The 18,571-nt window shown below is 52.9% G+C and overlaps 1 pseudogene; it reads right to left on the minus strand.

The window, feature by feature from the left end:
* Positions 1-18,571, minus strand: part of LOC139375476 (vam6/Vps39-like protein) — a 71,937-nt pseudogene that overhangs the window by 41,715 nt on the left and 11,651 nt on the right.

Raw genomic sequence — 18,571 nt, forward strand, 5'->3', positions numbered from 1 at the left:
CGAGGTTTAACTGAGATGGAAAAATACTGAACACCACAATAGCAGGAACTGAGCAAATGTTCTAACTAGGCTGCGATACCAGAACAGTAAGGATCTATACATCGACGGAGGGAGGACTCGAAGAAGCGCCAAGAGGCGGGGACCCGCCTGAGCACCTGCGATAGGCTGAGCAAGTTTAAACCACGCCCAGTCTCTACTGTGATAGGCCAACAGACGGGTTGGAACTGTCTATCTAAGAACACTGTTTACAGTGAGCCCGTATATACGAAAGTTGCATTTGCCATTTATTACTTAGCTAAAAAAAAAATACATAGTATAAAATCGGTGACTCATTGTTATATTTATCCTGATACCAGATTAAAATTTACGCAACTCTAACAGTAGTAGTACTGGTAGTAGTATTAGTAGTAGCAGTACTGGTAGTAGTAGTAGGTAGTAGTAGTAGTGGTAGTATTGGTAGTAGTAGTATTTGTAGTAGTAGTAATGGTAGTAGTAGTAGTATTTGTAGTAGTAGTAGTATTTGTAGTAGTAGTAATGGTAGTAGTAGTAGTATTTGTAGTAGTAGTAGTATTTGTAGTAGTAGTAATGGTAGTAGTAGTAGTATTTGTAGTAGTAGTAGTAGTAGTAGTAGTAGTAATAGTAGTGATAGCGTAATTACTCACCGCCAGCTGCAGGGCCAGTTCAAACTGCTTGTCCTGTAGTAACTGTCTGATCTGACTGGCGATGGACACAGGTACCAGGCGCCAGACAAAATGGTTGCTGGCAACGTACACTATATTAGGCCTGGGACAGACAGAGAGGAGGAGGGAACAACAAGAGAAGGGAGAGATTGTTTTTATTACGAGTGTGTGATGGTTGACAAAAACGTTCTACATCAAAAACATGGGATAGTTGATCCAGCAAAGCTATAAAATAACGGCGTCTCATCTGCGTGGCATCTGATCTGCGTGGCATCTGATCTGCGTGACATCTGATCTGCGTGGCATCTGATCTGCGTGACATCTCATCTGCGTGACATCTCATCTGCGTGACATCTCATCTGCGTGACATCTCATCTGCGTATCTGCGTGGCATCTGATCTGCGTGGCATCTCATCTGCGTGACATCTCATCTGCGTGACATCTGATCTGCGTGACATCTGATCTGCGTAACAACATCTGATCTGCGTAACATCTCATCTGCGTGACATCTCATCTGCGTGACATCTCATCTGCGTGACATCTCATCTGCGTGGCATCTGATCTGCGTGGCATCTGATCTGCGTGGCATCTGATCTGCGTGGCATCTGATCTGCGTGGCATCTGATCTGCGTGGCATCTGATCTGCGTGGCATCTGATCTGCGTGGCATCTGATCTGCGTGGCATCTGATCTGCGTGGCATCTGATCTGCGTGGCATCTGATCTGCGTGGCATCTGATCTGCGTGGCATCTGATCTGCGTGGCATCTGATCTGCGTAACATCTGATCTGCGTAACATCTGATCTGCGTGACATCTGATCTGCGTAACATCTGATCTGCGTAACATCTGATCTGCGTGACATCTGATCTGCGTGACATCTGATCTGCGTGACATCTGATCTGGTTAACATCTGATCTGGTTAACATCTGATCTGCGTAACATCTGATCTGCGTAACATCTGATCTGCGTAACATCTGATCTGCGTGACATCTGATCTGCGTGACATCTGATCTGCGTAACATCTGATCTGGTTTCCAGTACGGTTGGTTGGATTCCCTCCTTCAGAAAACAAAAGGTACATATCTGGACAATACATATCCTCTCACCCAGCTGAGGTGATGAATCGTGGTCTCTGTAGCTCCACACTCTGGACCAGCAGTCTGGGTTCAAAGGTCCTGATCTCCACATAGCGAGGCAGGACAGCTATGATGTAGGGGGGCTGATGTTCTGAGAGAGAGAGAGAAACACACAGAAACCTCAGCAGCATTACATCACTACAACAGCTTGTGGCAGACTGATTAAAAACACACGCTGGCCTGGCCCAAAACCAGAGAGAGAGAGAAAAGCTATGACGTAGGAGGGCTGGTGTTTTTCTTAGACAGAGAGACAGAAGAATCTAATTGAAGAATCCATACAATCGAACTACTTCTGGGGATATTGGAACGTACTAAATAAACAACACCACGAAGAGTCATCTATCCAAAACAGAGATGTATGGGTAAACCACTTCTCCAAGCGTATTGTCTCAATAACAAAAAGAACAGAGAGCAAAAACATATACAGGATCAATTACAAATCTTAGAATCAGCTATAAAAAGACTACCAGAACCCACTGGATTCTCCAATTACATTGAACGAACTACAGGACAAAATACACAACCCTTAAACCTAAAAATTCCCGTGGTGTTGAAGATATCCTCAATGAAATTATAAAATATACAGACCACACATTCCAATTGGCTACAAATTACATTTGGCTATACTTAAACTCTTTAACATCATCCTCAGCTCTGGCATCTTCCCCAATATTTGGAACCAAGGACTGATTACCCCCAATCCACAAAAGCGGAGACAAATTTGACCCTAATAACTACCGTGGGATATGAGTCAACAGAAACCTTGGGAAAATCCTCTGCATTATCATTAACAGCAGACATTTCCCACCTGAAAACAATGTACTGAGCAAATGTCAAATTGGCTTTTTTACCAAATGACCATATGACCTTAAATGTCTTACGATCTGAAATGGTCCACCCACACAGACAGTGAGGTAAAGAAAGCTCAACGGCGCCTCTTCAACCTCAGGAAGCTGAAGAAATGAGTCTCGGCCCCTAAGACACTCAAACTTTCAGATGCACCATTGAGAGCATCCCGCCTGGCTGTATCACCGCCTGGTACGGCAACTGCACCGCCCGCAAACGCAGGGCTCTGCAGAGGGCGGTGAGGTCTGCAGAACGCATCACTGGGGGCAAACTACTATATACATAGAATCACTGGTCAATGTAATAATGTTCACATACTGCTTTACTCATCTCATATGTATATACTCTATTCTACTGTATATAGAATCACTGGTCAATGTAATAATGTTTACATACAGTGTATACAGATGAGTAAAGCAGTATTTTAGTCAATGCCACTCCGACTGTCACGCTCTGACCTTAGATATCTCTGTTTTCGTTATTATTTTGTTTAGGGCAAGTGGTGACGAGGGTAGGTATGTTCGTTTTTGTATTGTCTAGGGGGTTTCGTATGTCTAGGGGTGTTGGTAGTTCTAGGTATTTGTAAGTCTATGGTGGCCTGAATTGGTTCCCAATCAGAGGCAGCTGTTTATCTCTGATTGGGGATCCTATTTAGGTTGCCATTTACCCCTTTTGGTTTTGTGGGTTGTTGTTCTGTGTTTAGTGTCAGCACTCGTTTTGTATAGCTTCACGTTGTAAGGAGGAGGCGCAGCTTCACGTTAGTTTTGTTAGTTTGTTAGTTTGTTAGTTTGTTAGTTTGTTATTTTGTTAGTTTGTTAGTTTGTTATTTTGTTAGTTTGTTCAGTGTCTCATTCATTTAATAAAGAAGAATGTACGCGTTTCACGCTGCGCCTCCTCCTTACAACGTGACACCGACATTGCTCATCCTAATATTTATATATATTTCTTAATTCCATGAATTTACTTTTAAAATGTCTGTATTGTTATGAGGAAAAGGAAAAAAAAAGCATTTTGCTACACACACACACACACACACTAATAATGTAGATTTGATAGAACAAGATTCTCTGTTCTGATGAAACCAAGATTGAACTCTTTGGCCTGAATGCCAAGCGTCACGTCTGCAGGAAACCTGGCACCATCCCTACAGTAAAGCATGGTGGTGGCAGCATCATGCTGTGGGGATGTTTATCAGCGACAGGGACTGGGAGACTAGTCAGGATGGAGGGAAAGATGAACAGAGAAAAGTACACAGAGATCCTTGATGAAAACCTGCTCCATAGCGCACAGGACCTCAGACTGGGGGCAAAGGTTCACCTTCCAACAGGACAACGACCCTAAGCACACAGACAAGACAACGCAGGAATGGCTTCGGGACAAGTCTCAGAATGTCCTGGAGTGGCCCAGCCAGAGCCCAGACTTGAACCTGATCGAACATCTCTGACGAGACCTGAAAATAGCTGTGCAGCAATGCTCCCCATCCAACCTGACAGAGATTGAGAGGATCTGCAGAGAAGAATGGGAGAAACTCCCCAAATACAGGTGTGCCAAGCTTGTAGCGTCATACCCAAGAAGACCTGAGGCTGTAATCGCTTCCAAAAGGTGCTTCAACAAAGTACTGAGTAAATGGTCTGATTACTTATGGAAATGTGATATTTCATTTATTTTTTTTGTGCCAAAAAAATGAAAAATGTTTTTGCTTTGTCATTAGGGGATATTGTATGCAGATTGATGAGAAATATTTTTAAATCCATTTTAGAATAAAGCTGTAACGTAACAAAATGTGGAACAAGTCAAGGGGTCTGAATACTTCCTGTATATACTGTATACATTTTTCAACCCCGGTGACCTCTTGCATTAATCCAGCCTTGATTAAAACACATTAAACTACTATTAAAAAACCTACAATTATTAACTAACTATTATTAACTACTATTATTAACTACTATTATTAACTACTATTATTAACTACTATTATTAACTACTATTATTAACTACTATTATTAACTACTATTATTAACTACTATTATTAATTAACAAAAAGCAAAACAATCTAAAACAACAACACATTCTTCAGTAAAAAGGTCATTCTAACAACTGTCTGAAATGCCCTAAAAGGCATCAATTCCTCCCATTTTAAAGTGCATCGTAGATCATTCAACACGGCCCCCCCAGAACAACTGAAAGCAGATATACCCAACTCAGTGTAGATGGAAAGGGTCTGTAGAGTTATTAGAAAAAGGTCTAGTATCTCATTAAAAGACTGAAGTTTATGCAAGAGGGCTTTATAAACAACAAAAAGAGTGTAATGATCTACAGTCCCTTGAGACATTTTCTCCATTTTGTTGTGTTACAAAGTGAGATTAAAATAGATTTTGTTTTTAAATTGTCAACGATCTACACAAAATACTCTAAAGTCCTGTCAAGTCGGTGGTTGATCATGGCTAGAAAGCCATTTTCAAGTCTTGCCATAGATGTAAGCAGATTTAAGTCAAAACTGTAACTCCGCCAATCTGGAACATTCCCTGTCTTCTTGGTAAACAACTGCAGTGTAGATTTGGCCTTGTGTTTCAGGTTATTGTCCTGTTGAAAGATGAATTCATCTCTCAGTGTCTGGTGGAAAGCAGACTGAACCAGGTTTTCTTCTAGGATTTTGTCTGTAAGCCTGTGCTTACATTATAGTATTGTGGAGTAACTACACTGTTGTTGATCCATCCTCAGTTGTCTCCTATCACAGCCATTAAACTCTGTAACTGTTTTAAAGTCACCATTGGCTTCATGGTGAAATCCCAGAGCGGTTCCCTTCCTGACTAAAAATGTTTAATTTATAAATGTAGAACATTTTCTACTAACAAAATTCCACTTTAACATTATGGGGTATTGTGTGTGTGTGTAGACCTAATTTTAATCCATTTTAAATTCAGGCTTCAACAACTAAATGTGTAAAAAGTCAAGGGGTGTGAATACCTTCTGAAGGCACTGTACCAAAAACTTCCAAGAGAGGGCCAGCCTACTTTCTGAAACAATGTAAATAGTCACACCCTGGTCTTAGTATTTTGTGTTTTCTTTATTATTTTGGTCAGGCCAGGGTGTGACATGGGTTTATTTATGTGGTGTGTTTTGTCTTGGGGTTTTTGTAGGTCATGGGATTGTGGTATAGTGGGGTTGTCTAGAAAAGTCTATGGCTGCCTGGAGTGGTTCTCAATCAGAGGCAGGTGTTTATCGTTGTCTCTGATTGGGAACCATATGAATTGTTCAGTTTTCATGTTACGTTTATTGTTTTTGTAGTCTTATCACCGCAAGGCATTTGATTAATTGTTTGGGGGGTAGAAGCTGTTAAGGAGCCTTTTGGACCTAGACTTGGCGCTCCGGTACCGCTTGCCATGTGGTACTAGAGCCAACAGTCTATGACTGGGGTCACTGGAGTCTTTGACTATTTTTAGGGCCTTCCTCTGACACCGCCTGGTATATAGGTCCTGGATGGCAGGAAGCTTGGCCCCAGTGATGTACTGGGCCGTACACACTACCCTCTGTAGCGCCTTACGGTCGGTCGGACGCCGAGCAGTTGCCATACCAGGCGGTGATGCAACCGGTGAGGATCAGGACGATAGTACGCTATGTGTCCCATGGCGTCAATACAGTGGCAGCAGGCATTTACACTGAACACAAAAATAAACACAACAAGTGTTGGTCCCATGTTTCATGAGCTGAAATAAAAGATCCCAGAAATGTTCCATACTGCACAAAAAGCTTATTTCAGTCAAATGTTTTGCACAAGATAATCCATCCACAACAGGTGTGGCATATCAAGATGCTGATTTAACCGTATGATCATTACACAGGTGCACCTTGTGCTGGGGGACAATAGACTGTTCTCTCAGCTTGATTAAAAATGGCGCCAACAGAGAAGTGCCTCGATTCTACTCGTTCGGAAACTGTGCAGTATTTAGTTAAATATATTATTTCTTACATTGTTAGCCCAGAAAACCTTACATGTTATTACATACAGAACTATTGGATATCAGAGAGACTAAATTAGACTGAATGCTGCATATTGTTAGGTTAGATTACTGGTTAGATATTACTGCACTGTCGGGAGCTAGAAGCACAAGCATTTCACTACACTCGCATTAACATCTGCTAACCATGTGACCAATAACATCTGCTAACCATGTGTATGTGACCAATAACATCTGCTAACCATGTGTATGTGACCAATAACATCTGCTAACCATGTGTATGTGAACAATAACATCTGCTAACCATGTGTATGTGACCAATACCATCTGTTAACCATGTGTATGTGACCAATAACATCTGCTAACCATGTGTATGTGACCAATAACATCTGCTAACCATGTGACCAATAACATGTGCTAAACATGTGACCAATAACATCTGCTAACCATGTGTATGTAACCAATAACATCTGCTAACCATGTGACCAATAACATGTGCTAAACATGTGACCAATAGCATCTGCTAACCATGTGTATGTGACCAATAACATCTGCTAACCATGTGACCAATAACATCTGCTAACCATGTGTATGTGACCAATAACATCTGCTAACCATGTGTATGTGACCAATAACATCTGCTAGCCATGTGTATGTGACCAATAACATCTGCTAACCATGTGACCAATAACATGTGCTAAACTTGTAACCAATAACATCTGCTAACCATGTGTATGTAACCAATAACATCTGCTAACCATGTGTATGTAACCAATAACATCTGCTAACCATGTGACCAATAACATGTGCTAAACATGTGACCAATAACATCTGCTAACCATGTGTATGTGACCAATAACATCTGCTAACCATGTGACCAATAACATGTGCTAAACATGTAACCAATAACATCTGCTAACCATGTGTATGTGACCAATACAATTTGATTTGAATACAAGGCCACTAAATAGTGCCGTTTTGTTACACAACACAATGCCACAGATGTCTCAGGTTTTGAGGGAGCGTGCAATTGGAATGCTGACTGTAGGAATGTCCACCAGAGCTGTTGCCAGAGAACTAAGCCGCCTTTAGAGAATTTGGCATAACGTCCAACCGGCCTCACAACCACAGATCATGTGTAACCACGCTAGCCCAGGACCTCCACATCCGGCTTCTTCACCTGATGTCACAATTGTGAACAGAGTGCCCCATAGTGGCGGTGGGGTTATGGTATGGGCAGACATAAACTACCGACAATTAACACAATTGCATTTTATCAAAGGTCAATTTGAATGCAGAGATACTGTAGCGACAATCAGTGTGGCCACTATCCATAATACACAAGCATTAACTCCTCGGGGTGGCAGGGTAGCCTAGTGGTTAGAGCGTTGGACTAGTAACCGAAAGATTGCAAGATCAAATCCCCGAAATGACAAGGCAGTTGACCCGCTGTTCCCCTGAACAAGGCAGTTGACCCGCTGTTCCCCTGAACAAGGCAGTTGACCCGCTGTTCCCCTGAACAAGGCAGTTGACCCGCTGTTCCCCTGAACAAGGCAGTTGACCCGCTGTTCCCCTGAACAAGGCAGTTGACCCGCTGTTCCCCTGAACAAGGCAGTTGACCCGCTGTTCCCCTGAACAAGGCAGTTGACCCGCTGTTCCCCTGAACAAGGCAGTTGACCCGCTGTTCCCCTGAACAAGGCAGTTGACCCGCTGTTCCCCTGAACAAGGCAGTTGACCCGCTGTTCCCCTGAACAAGGCAGTTGACCCGCTGTTCCCCTGAACAAGGCAGTTGACCCGCTGTTCCCCTGAACAAGGCAGTTGACCCGCTGTTCCCCTGAACAAGGCAGTTAACCCGCTGTTCCCCTGAACAAGGCAGTTGACCCGCTGTTCCCCCGAACAAGGCAGTTAACCCGCTGTTCCCCCGAACAAGGCAGTTAACCCGCTGTTCCCCCGAACAAGGCAGTTAACCCGCTGTTCCCCCGAACAAGGCAGTTAACCCGCTGTTCCCCCGAACAAGGCAGTTAACCCGCTGTTCCCCTGAACAAGGCAGTTAACCCGCTGTTCCCCTGAACAAGGCAGTTAACCCGCTGTTCCCCTGAACAAGGCAGTTAACCCGCTGTTCCCCTGAACAAGGCAGTTAACCCGCTGTTCCCCTGAACAAGGCAGTTAACCCGCTGTTCCCCCGAACAAGGCAGTTAACCCGCTGTTCCCCCGAACAAGGCAGTTAACCCGCTGTTCCCCCGAACAAGGCAGTTAACCCACTGTTCCCCCGAACAAGGCAGTTAACCCGCTGTTCCCCGGTAGGTCGTCATTGTAAATAAGATTTTTTTTTCTTAAACTGACTTGACAAGTTAAATAAAGGTAAAATACATTTTAAAAATGAATCATCAGATAAATTTTTCAGTGTTTTGGATACTACCTACAAAGGAATAAGACCGACTAAAAGTGTTCACAAACAACTTTGGGATCAGAAATTTGCCTCAAGTCTTCCAACATGAGGTGTCTGGCTGTGTAGAGACTGGAGCCCTGGAGGCTAGCAGGGCAGGGAGGAAATCTTGGTAGCGCCAGCTATCTACAGCCATAGAATAACATATTAGAACGGCCTGGGACGATGGATGGCTGAACTGAGGAGAAGGATAGGGGGGGGTGGGGACTGGCTGAACTGAGGAGAAGGATGGGGGGGGTGGGGACTGGCTGAACTGAGGAGAAGGATGGGGTGGTGGGGACTGGCTGAACTGAGGAGAAGGATGGGGTGGTGGGGACTGGCTGAACTGAGGAGAAGGATGGGGGGGGGACTGGCTGTACTAAGGAGAAGGATGGGGGGGTGGGGACTGGCTGAACAGAGGAGAAGGATGGGGGGGGGGACTGGCTGAACTGAGGAGAAGGATGGGGGGGGGGACTGGCTGAACTGAGGAGAAGGATGGGGTGGTGGGGACTGGCTGAACTGAGGAGAAGGATGGGGGGGTGGGGGGGGGACTGGCTGAACTGAGGAAAAGGATGGGGGGGGACTGGCTGAACTGAGGAGAAGAACGGGGTGGTGGGGACTGGCTGAACTGAGGAGAAGGATGGGGGGGGGGGACTGGCTGAACTAAGGAGAAGGATGGGGGGGGGGGACTGGCTGAACTGAGGAGAAGGATGGGGGGGGGGAAATGGCTGAACTGAGGAGAAGGATGGGGTGGTGGGGGGGGGGACTGGCTGAACTGAGGAAAAGGATGGGGGGGACTGGCTGAACTGAGGAGAAGAACGGGGTGGTGGGGACTGGCTGAACTGAGGAGAAGGATGGGGGGGACTGGCTGAACTGCGGAGAAGGATGGGGTGGTGGGGACTGGCTGAACAGAGGAGAAGGATGGGGGGGGGACTGGCTGAACTGAGGAGAAGGATGGGGGGGGGGACTGGCTGAACTGAGGAGAAGGATGGGGTGGTGGGGACTGGCTGAACTGAGGAGAAGGATGGGGGGGGTGGGGACTGGCTGAACTGAGGAGAAGGATGGGGGGGGTGGGGACTGGCTGAACTGAGGAGAAGGATGGGGTGGTGGGGACTGGCTGAACTGAGGAGAAGGATGGGGTGGTGGGGACTGGCTGAACTGAGGAGAAGGATGGTGGGGGGGACTGGCTGAACTGAGGAGAAGGATGAGGGGGGGGGGGACTGGCTGAACTGAGGAGAAGGATGGGGGGGGACTGGCTGAACTGAGACGGATGGGGGGGGACTGGCTGAACTGAGGAGGATGGGGGGGGACTGGCTGAACTGAGGAGAAGGATGGGGGGGGACTGGCTGAACTGAGAAGAAGGATGGGGGGGGACTGGCTGAACTGAGGAGAAGAATGGGGTGGTGGGGGGGGGGACTGGCTGAACTGAGGAAAAGGATGGGGGGGGACTGGCTGAACTGAGGAGAAGGATGGGGATGGGGGACTGGCTGAACTGAGGAGAAGGATGGGGATGGGGGACTGGCTGAACTGAGGAGAAGGATGGGGGGGGGACTGGCTGAACTGAGGAGAAGGATGGGGATGGGGGACTGGATGAACTGAGGAGAAGGATGGGGGGGGGGACTGGCTGAACTGAGCAAAAGGATGGGGGGGGAGGACTGGCTGAACTGAGCAAAAGGATGGGGGGGAGGACTGGCTGAACTGAGCAAAAGGATGGGGGGAGGACTGGCTGAACTGAGGAGAAGGATGGGGGGGGGGCTGACTGAACTGAGGAGAAGGATGGGGGGGGGACTGGCTGAACTGAGCAAAAGGATGGGGGGGGAGGACTGGCTGAACTGAGCAAAAGGATGGGGGGGGGGACTGGCTGAACTGAGCAAAAGGATGGGGGGAGGGACTGGCTGAACTGAGGAGAAGGATGGGGGGGGGACTGGCTGAACTGAGGAGAAGGATGGGGGGGACTGGCTGAACTGAGGAGAAGGATGGGGGGGGGACTGGCTGAACTGAGGAGAAGGATGGGGGGGGGGACTGGCTGAACTGAGGAGAAGGATGGGGGGGGGGACTGGCTGAACTGAGGAGAAGGATGGGGGGGGGGGGCTGGCTGAACTGAGGAGAAGGATGGGGGGGGGGACTGGCTGAACTGAGGAGAAGGATGGGGGGTTGGGGACTGGCTGAACTGAGGAGAAGGATGGGGGGTTGGGGACTGGCTGAACTGAGGAGAAGGATGGGGGGTTGGGGACTGGCTGAACTGAGGAGAAGGATGGGGGGGTGGGGACTGGCAGAACTGAGGAGAAGGATGGGGGGGTGGGGACTGGCTGAACTGAGGAGAAGGATGGGGTGGTGGGGACTGGCTGAACTGAGGAGAAGGATGGGGGGGGGGGGGGGGACTGGCTGAACTGAGGAGAAGGATGGGGGGGGGGGGGGACTGGCTGAACTGAGGAGAAGGATGGGGTGGTGGGGGGGACTGGCTGAACTGAGGAAAAGGATGGGGGGGGACTGGCTGAACTGAGGAGAAGAACGGGGTGGTGGGGACTGGCTGAACTGAGGAGAAGGATGGGGGGGGGGACTGGCTGAACTAAGGAGAAGGATGGGGGGGGGGGGGACTGGCTGAACTGAGGAGAAGGATGGGGTGGTGGGGGGGGACTGGCTGAACTGAGGAAAAGGATGAGGAGAAGGGGGGACTGGCTGAACTGAGGAGAAGAACGGGGTGGTGGGGACTGGCTGAACTGAGGAGAAGGATGAGGAGAAGAACGGGGTGGGGGGACTGGCTGAACTGAGGAGAAGGATGGGGGGGGGGGACTGGGAACTGAGGAGAAGGTGGGGTGGTGGGGGGGGGGACTGGCTGAACTGAGGAAAAGGATGGGGGGGACTGGCTGAACTGAGGAGAAGAACGGGGTGGTGGGGACTGGCTGAACTGAGGAGAAGGATGGGGGGGACTGGCTGAACTGAGGAGAAGGATGGGGTGGTGGGGACTGGCTGAACAGAGGAGAAGGATGGGGGGGGGGGACTGGCTGAACTGAGGAGAAGGATGGGGGGGGGACTGGCTGAACTGAGGAGAAGGATGGGGTGGTGGGGACTGGCTGAACTGAGGAGAAGGATGGGGGGGTGGGGACTGGCTGAACTGAGGAGAAGGATGGGGGGGGTGGGGACTGGCTGAACTGAGGAGAAGGATGGGGTGGTGGGGACTGGCTGAACTGAGGAGAAGGATGGGGTGGTGGGGACTGGCTGAACTGAGGAGAAGGATGGGGGGGGACTGGCTGAACTGAGACGGATGGGGGGGGGACTGGCTGAACTGAGGAGGATGGGGGGGACTGGCTGAACTGAGGAGAAGGATGGGGGGGGACTGGCTGAACTGAGAAGAAGGATGGGGGGGGACTGGCTGAACTGAGGAGAAGAATGGGGTGGTGGGGGGGGGGGACTGGCTGAACTGAGGAAAAGGATGGGGGGGGACTGGCTGAACTGAGGAGAAGGATGGGGATGGGGGACTGGCTGAACTGAGGAGAAGGATGGGGGGGACTGGCTGAACTGAGGAAAAGGATGGGGGGGGGGACTGGCTGAACTGAGGAGAAGGATGGGGATGGGGGACTGGCTGAACTGAGGAGAAGGATGGGGGGGGGACTGGCTGAACTGAGCAAAAGGATGGGGGGGGAGGACTGGCTGAACTGAGCAAAAGGATGGGGGGGAGGACTGGCTGAACTGAGCAAAAGGATGGGGGGGAGGACTGGCTGAACTGAGCAAAAGGATGGGGGGAGGACTGGCTGAACTGAGGAGAAGGATGGGGGGGGCTGACTGAACTGAGGAGAAGGATGGGGGGGGACTGGCTGAACTGAGCAAAAGGATGGGGGGGGAGGACTGGCTGAACAGAGCAAAAGGATGGGGGGGAGGACTGGCTGAACTGAGCAAAAGGATGGGGGGAGGACTGGCTGAACTGAGGAGAAGGATGGGGGGGAGGACTGGCTGAACTGAGGAGAAGAATGGGGGGGGGGGACTGGCTGAACTGAGGAGAAGGATGGGGGGGGGGGGCTGGCTGAACTGAGGAGAAGGATGGGGGGGGGACTGGCTGAACTGAGGAGAAGGATGGGGGGGGACTGGCTGAACTGAGAAGGATGGGGGGGGGGGACTGGCTGAACTGAGGAGAAGGATGGGGGGTTGGGGACTGGCTGAACTGAGGAGAAGGATGGGGGGGGTGGGGACTGGCAGAACTGAGGAGAAGGATGGGGGGGTGGGGACTGGCTGAACTGAGGAGAAGGATGGGGTGGTGGGGACTGGCTGAACTGAGGAGAAGGATGGGGGGGGGGGGGGGGGGCTGGCTGAACTGAGGAGAAGGATGGGGGGGGGGGGACTGGCTGAACTGAGGAGAAGGATGGGGTGGTGGGGGGACTGGCTGAACTGAGGAAAAGGATGGGGGGGGACTGGCTGAACTGAGGAGAAGAACGGGGTGGTGGGGACTGGCTGAACTGAGGAGAAGGATGGGGGGGGGACTGGCTGAACTAAGGAGAAGGATGGGGGGGGGACTGGCTGAACTGAGGAGAAGGATGGGGGGGGGGGGGACTGGCTGAACTGAGGAGAAGGATGGGGTGGTGGGGGGGGGGGACTGGCTGAAATGAGGAAAAGGATGGGGGGGACTGGCTGAACTGAGGAGAAGAACGGGGTGGTGGGGACTGGCTGAACTGAGGAGAAGGATGGGGGGGACTGGCTGAACTGAGGAGAAGGATGGGGTGGTGGGGACTGGCTGAACAGAGGAGAAGGATGGGGTGGTGGGGACTGGCTGAACTGAGGAGAAGGATGGGGGGGGGGGGGGCTGGCTGAACTGAGGAGAAGGATGGGGGGGGGGGGGACTGGCTGAACTGAGGAGAAGGATGGGGTGGTGGGGGGACTGGCTGAACTGAGGAAAAGGATGGGGGGGGACTGGCTGAACTGAGGAGAAGAACGGGGTGGTGGGGACTGGCTGAACTGAGGAGAAGGATGGGGGGGGGGACTGGCTGAACTAAGGAGAAGGATGGGGGGGGGACTGGCTGAACTGAGGAGAAGGATGGGGGGGGGGGGACTGGCTGAACTGAGGAGAAGGATGGGGTGGTGGGGGGGGGGACTGGCTGAAATGAGGAAAAGGATGGGGGGGACTGGCTGAACTGAGGAGAAGAACGGGGTGGTGGGGACTGGCTGAACTGAGGAGAAGGATGGGGGGGACTGGCTGAACTGAGGAGAAGGATGGGGTGGTGGGGACTGGCTGAACAGAGGAGAAGGATGGGGGGGGGGACTGGCTGAACTGAGGAGAAGGATGGGGTGGTGGGGACTGGCTGAACTGAGGAGAAGGATGGGGGGGTGGGGACTGGCTGAACTGAGGAGAAGGATGGGGGGGGTGGGGACTGGCTGAACTGAGGAGAAGGATGGGGGGGTGGGGACTGGCTGAACTGAGGAGAAGGATGGGGTGGTGGGGACTGGCTGAACTGAGGAGAAGGATGGGGGGGGGACTGGCTGAACTGAGGAGAAGGATGGGGGGGGGACTGGCTGAACTGAGGAGAAGGATGGGGGGGGACTGGCTGAACTGAGAAGGATGGGGGGGGACTGGCTGAACTGAGGAGGATGGGGGGGACTGGCTGAACTGAGGAGAAGGATGGGGGGGGACTGGCTGAACTGAGGAGAAGGATGGGGGGGGACTGGCTGAACTGAGAAGAAGGATGGGGGGGACTGGCTGAACTGAGGAGAAGGATGGGGGGGGGACTGGCTGAACTGAGGAGAAGGATGGTGGGGGGGACTGGCTGAACTGAGGAGAAGGATGGGGGGGGGGACTGGCTGAACTGAGGAGAAGGATGGGGGGGGACTGGCTGAACTGAGAAGGATGGGGGGGGACTGGCTGAACTGAGAAGGATGGGGGGGGGACTGGCTGAACTGAGGAGGATGGGGGGGACTGGCTGAACTGAGGAGAAGGATGGGGGGGGACTGGCTGAACTGAGAAGAAGGATGGGGGGGGACTGGCTGAACTGAGGAGAAGGATGGGGGGGGACTGGCTGAACTGAGGAGAAGGATGGGGGGGGGGGGCTGGCTGAACTGAGGAGAAGGATGGGGGGGGGGACTGGCTGAACTGAGGAGAAGGATGGGGGGGGGGGGCTGGCTGAACTGAGGAGAAGGATGGGGGGGGACTGGCTGAACTGAGGAGAAGGATGGGGGGGACTGGCTGAACTGAGGAGAAGGATGGGGGGGGGGGACTGGCTGAACTGAGGAGAAGGATGGGGGGGGGACTGGCTGACCTGAGGAGAAGGATGGGGGGGACTGGCTGAACTGAGGAGAAGGATGGGGGGGGGGGACTGGCTGAACTGAGGAGAAGGATGGGGGGGGTGGGGACTGGCTGAACTGAGGAGAAGAATGGGGTGGTGGGGACTGGCTGAACTGAGGAGAAGGATGGGGGGGGGACTGGCTGAACTGAGGAGAAGGATGGTGGGGGGGACTGGCTGAACTGAGGAGAAGGATGGGGGGGGACTGGCTGAACTGAGGAGAAGGATGGGGGGGGGCTGGCTGAACTGAGGAGAAGGATGGGGGCGGGGACTGGCTGAACTGAGGAGAAGGATGGGGGGGGACTGGAAGAACTGAGGAGAAGAATGGGGGGGGGGCTGGCTGAACTGAGGAGAAGGATGGGGGGGACTGGCTGAACTGAGAAGGATGGGGGGGAGACTGGCTGAACTGAGGAGAAGGATGGGGGGGGACTGGCTGAACTGAGGAGAAGGATGGGGGGGGACTGGCTGAACTGAGGAGAGGGATGGGGGGGGGACTGGCTGAACTGAGGAGAAGAATGGGGTGGTGGGGGGGGGGGGGACTGGCTGAACTGAGGAATAGGATGGGGGGGGACTGGCTGAACTGAGGAGAAGGATGGGGGGGGGTGGGGACTGGCTGAACTGAGGAGAAGGATGGGGGGGGGGACTGGCTGAACTGAGGAGAAGGATGGTGGGGGGGACTGGCTGAACTGAGGAGAAGGATGGGGGGGGGGACTGGCTGAACTGAGGAGAAGGATGGGGGGGGGGGACTGGCTGAACTGAGGAGAAGAATGGGGGGGGGGACTGGCTGAACTGAGGAGAAGGATGGGGGGGACTGGCTGAACTGAGGAGAAGGATGGGGATGGGGGACTGGCTGAACTAAGGAGAAGGATGGGGGGGGGGGGGCTGACTGAACTGAGGAGAAGGATGGGGGGGGGGACTGGCTGAAATGAGCAAAAGGATGGGGGGGAGGACTGGCTGAACTGAGCAAAAGGATGGGGGGGAGGACTGGCTGAACTGAGCAAAAGGATGGGGGGAGGACTGGCTGAACTGAGGAGAAGGATGGGGGGGAGGACTGGCTGAACTGAGGAGAAGAATGGGGGGGGGCTGGCTGAACTGAGGAGAAGGATGGGGGCGGGGACTGGCTGAACTGAGGAGAAGGATGGGGGGGGACTGGAAGAACTGAGCAAAAGGATGGGGGGGAGGACTGGCTGAACTGAGCAAAAGGATGGGGGGAGGACTGGCTGAACTGAGGAGAAGGATGGTGGGGGGACTGGAAGAACTGAGGAGAAGAATGGGGGGGGGGCTGGCTGAACTGAGGAGAAGGATGGGGGCGGGGACTGGCTGAACTGAGGAGAAGGATGGGGGGGGACTGGAAGAACTGAGGAGAAGAATGGGGGGGGGGGCTGGCTGAACTGAGGAGAAGGATGGGGGGGACTGGCTGAACTGAGAAGGATGGGGGGGAGACTGGCTGAACTGAGGAGAAGGATGGGGGGGGACTGGCTGAACTGAGGAGAAGGATGGGGGGGGGGACTGGCTGAACTGAGGAGAAGAATGGGGTGGTGGGGGGGGGACTGGCTGAACTGAGGAAAAGGATGGGGGGGTGGGGACTGGCTGAACTGAGGAGAAGGATGGGGGGGTGGGGACTGGCTGAACTGAGGAGAAGGATGGGGGGGTGGGGACTGGCTGAACTGAGGAGAAGGATGGGGGGGGGACTGGCTGAACTGAGGAGAAGGATGGTGGGGGGGACTGGCTGAACTGAGGAGAAGGATGGTGGGGGGGACTGGCTGAACTGAGGAGAAGGATGGGGGGGACTGGCTGAACTGAGAAGGATGGGGGGGAGACTGGCTGAACTGAGGAGAAGGATGGGGGGGGACTGGCTGAACTGAGGAGAAGGATGGGGGGGGGGACTGGCTGAACTGAGGAGAAGAATGGGGTGGTGGGGGGGGGACTGGCTGAACTGAGGAATAGGATGGGGGGGGACTGGCTGAACTGAGGAGAAGGATGGGGGGGGTGGGGGGTGGGGACTGGCTGAACTGAGGAGAAGGATGGGGGGGTGGGGACTGGCTGAACTGAGGAGAAGGATGGGGGGGGGACTGGCTGAACTGAGGAGAAGGATGGTGGGGGGGACTGGCTGAACTGAGGAGAAGGATGGTGGGGGGGACTGGCTGAACTGAGGAGAAGGATGGGGGGGGGACTGGCTGAACTGAGGAGAAGGATGGGGGGGGGGGACTGGCTGAACTGAGGAGAAGAATGGGGGGGGGGCTGGCTGAACTGAGGAGAAGGATGGGGGGGACTGGCTGAACTGAGGAGAAGGATGGGGATGGGGGACTGGCTGAACTAAGGAGAAGGATGGGGGGGGGGGCTGACTGAACTGAGGAGAAGGATGGGGGGGGGACTGGCTGAAATGAGCAAAAGGATGGGGGGGAGGACTGGCTGAACTGAGCAAAAGGATGGGGGGGAGGACTGGCTGAACTGAGCAAAAGGATGGGGGGAGGACTGGCTGAACTGAGGAGAAGGATGGGGGGGAGGACTGGCTGAACTGAGGAGAAGAATGGGGGGGGGGCTGGCTGAACTGAGGAGAAGGATGGGGGCGGGGACTGGCTGAACTGAGGAGAAGGATGGGGGGGGACTGGAAGAACTGAGCAAAAGGATGGGGGGGAGGACTGGCTGAATGAGCAAAAGGATGGGGGGAGGACTGGCTGAACTGAGGAGAAGGATGGTGGGGGGACTGGAAGAACTGAGGAGAAGAATGGGGGGGGGGCTGGCTGAACTGAGGAGAAGGATGGGGGCGGGGACTGGCTGAACTGAGGAGAAGGATGGGGGGGGACTGGAAGAACTGAGGAGAAGAATGGGGGGGGGGCTGGCTGAACTGAGGAGAAGGATGGGGGGGACTGGCTGAACTGAGAAGGATGGGGGGGAGACTGGCTGAACTGAGGAGAAGGATGGGGGGGGACTGGCTGAACTGAGGAGAAGGATGGGGGGGGGGGACTGGCTGAACTGAGGAGAAGAATGGGGTGGTGGGGGGGGGACTGGCTGAACTGAGGAAAAGGATGGGGGGGTGGGGACTGGCTGAACTGAGGAGAAGGATGGGGGGGTGGGGACTGGCTGAACTGAGGAGGATGGGGGGGTGGACTGGCTGAACTGAGGAGAAGGATGGGGGGGGGGACTGGCTGAACTGAGGAGAAGGATGGTGGGGGGGACTGGCTGAACTGAGGAGAAGGATGGTGGGGGGGACTGGCTGAACTGAGGAGAAGGATGGGGGGGGGACTGGCTGAACTGAG

The sequence above is a fragment of the Oncorhynchus clarkii genome, chromosome 19 (assembly GCF_045791955.1).
Source record: "Oncorhynchus clarkii lewisi isolate Uvic-CL-2024 chromosome 19, UVic_Ocla_1.0, whole genome shotgun sequence".
Classification (NCBI taxonomy): domain Eukaryota; kingdom Metazoa; phylum Chordata; class Actinopteri; order Salmoniformes; family Salmonidae; genus Oncorhynchus; species Oncorhynchus clarkii.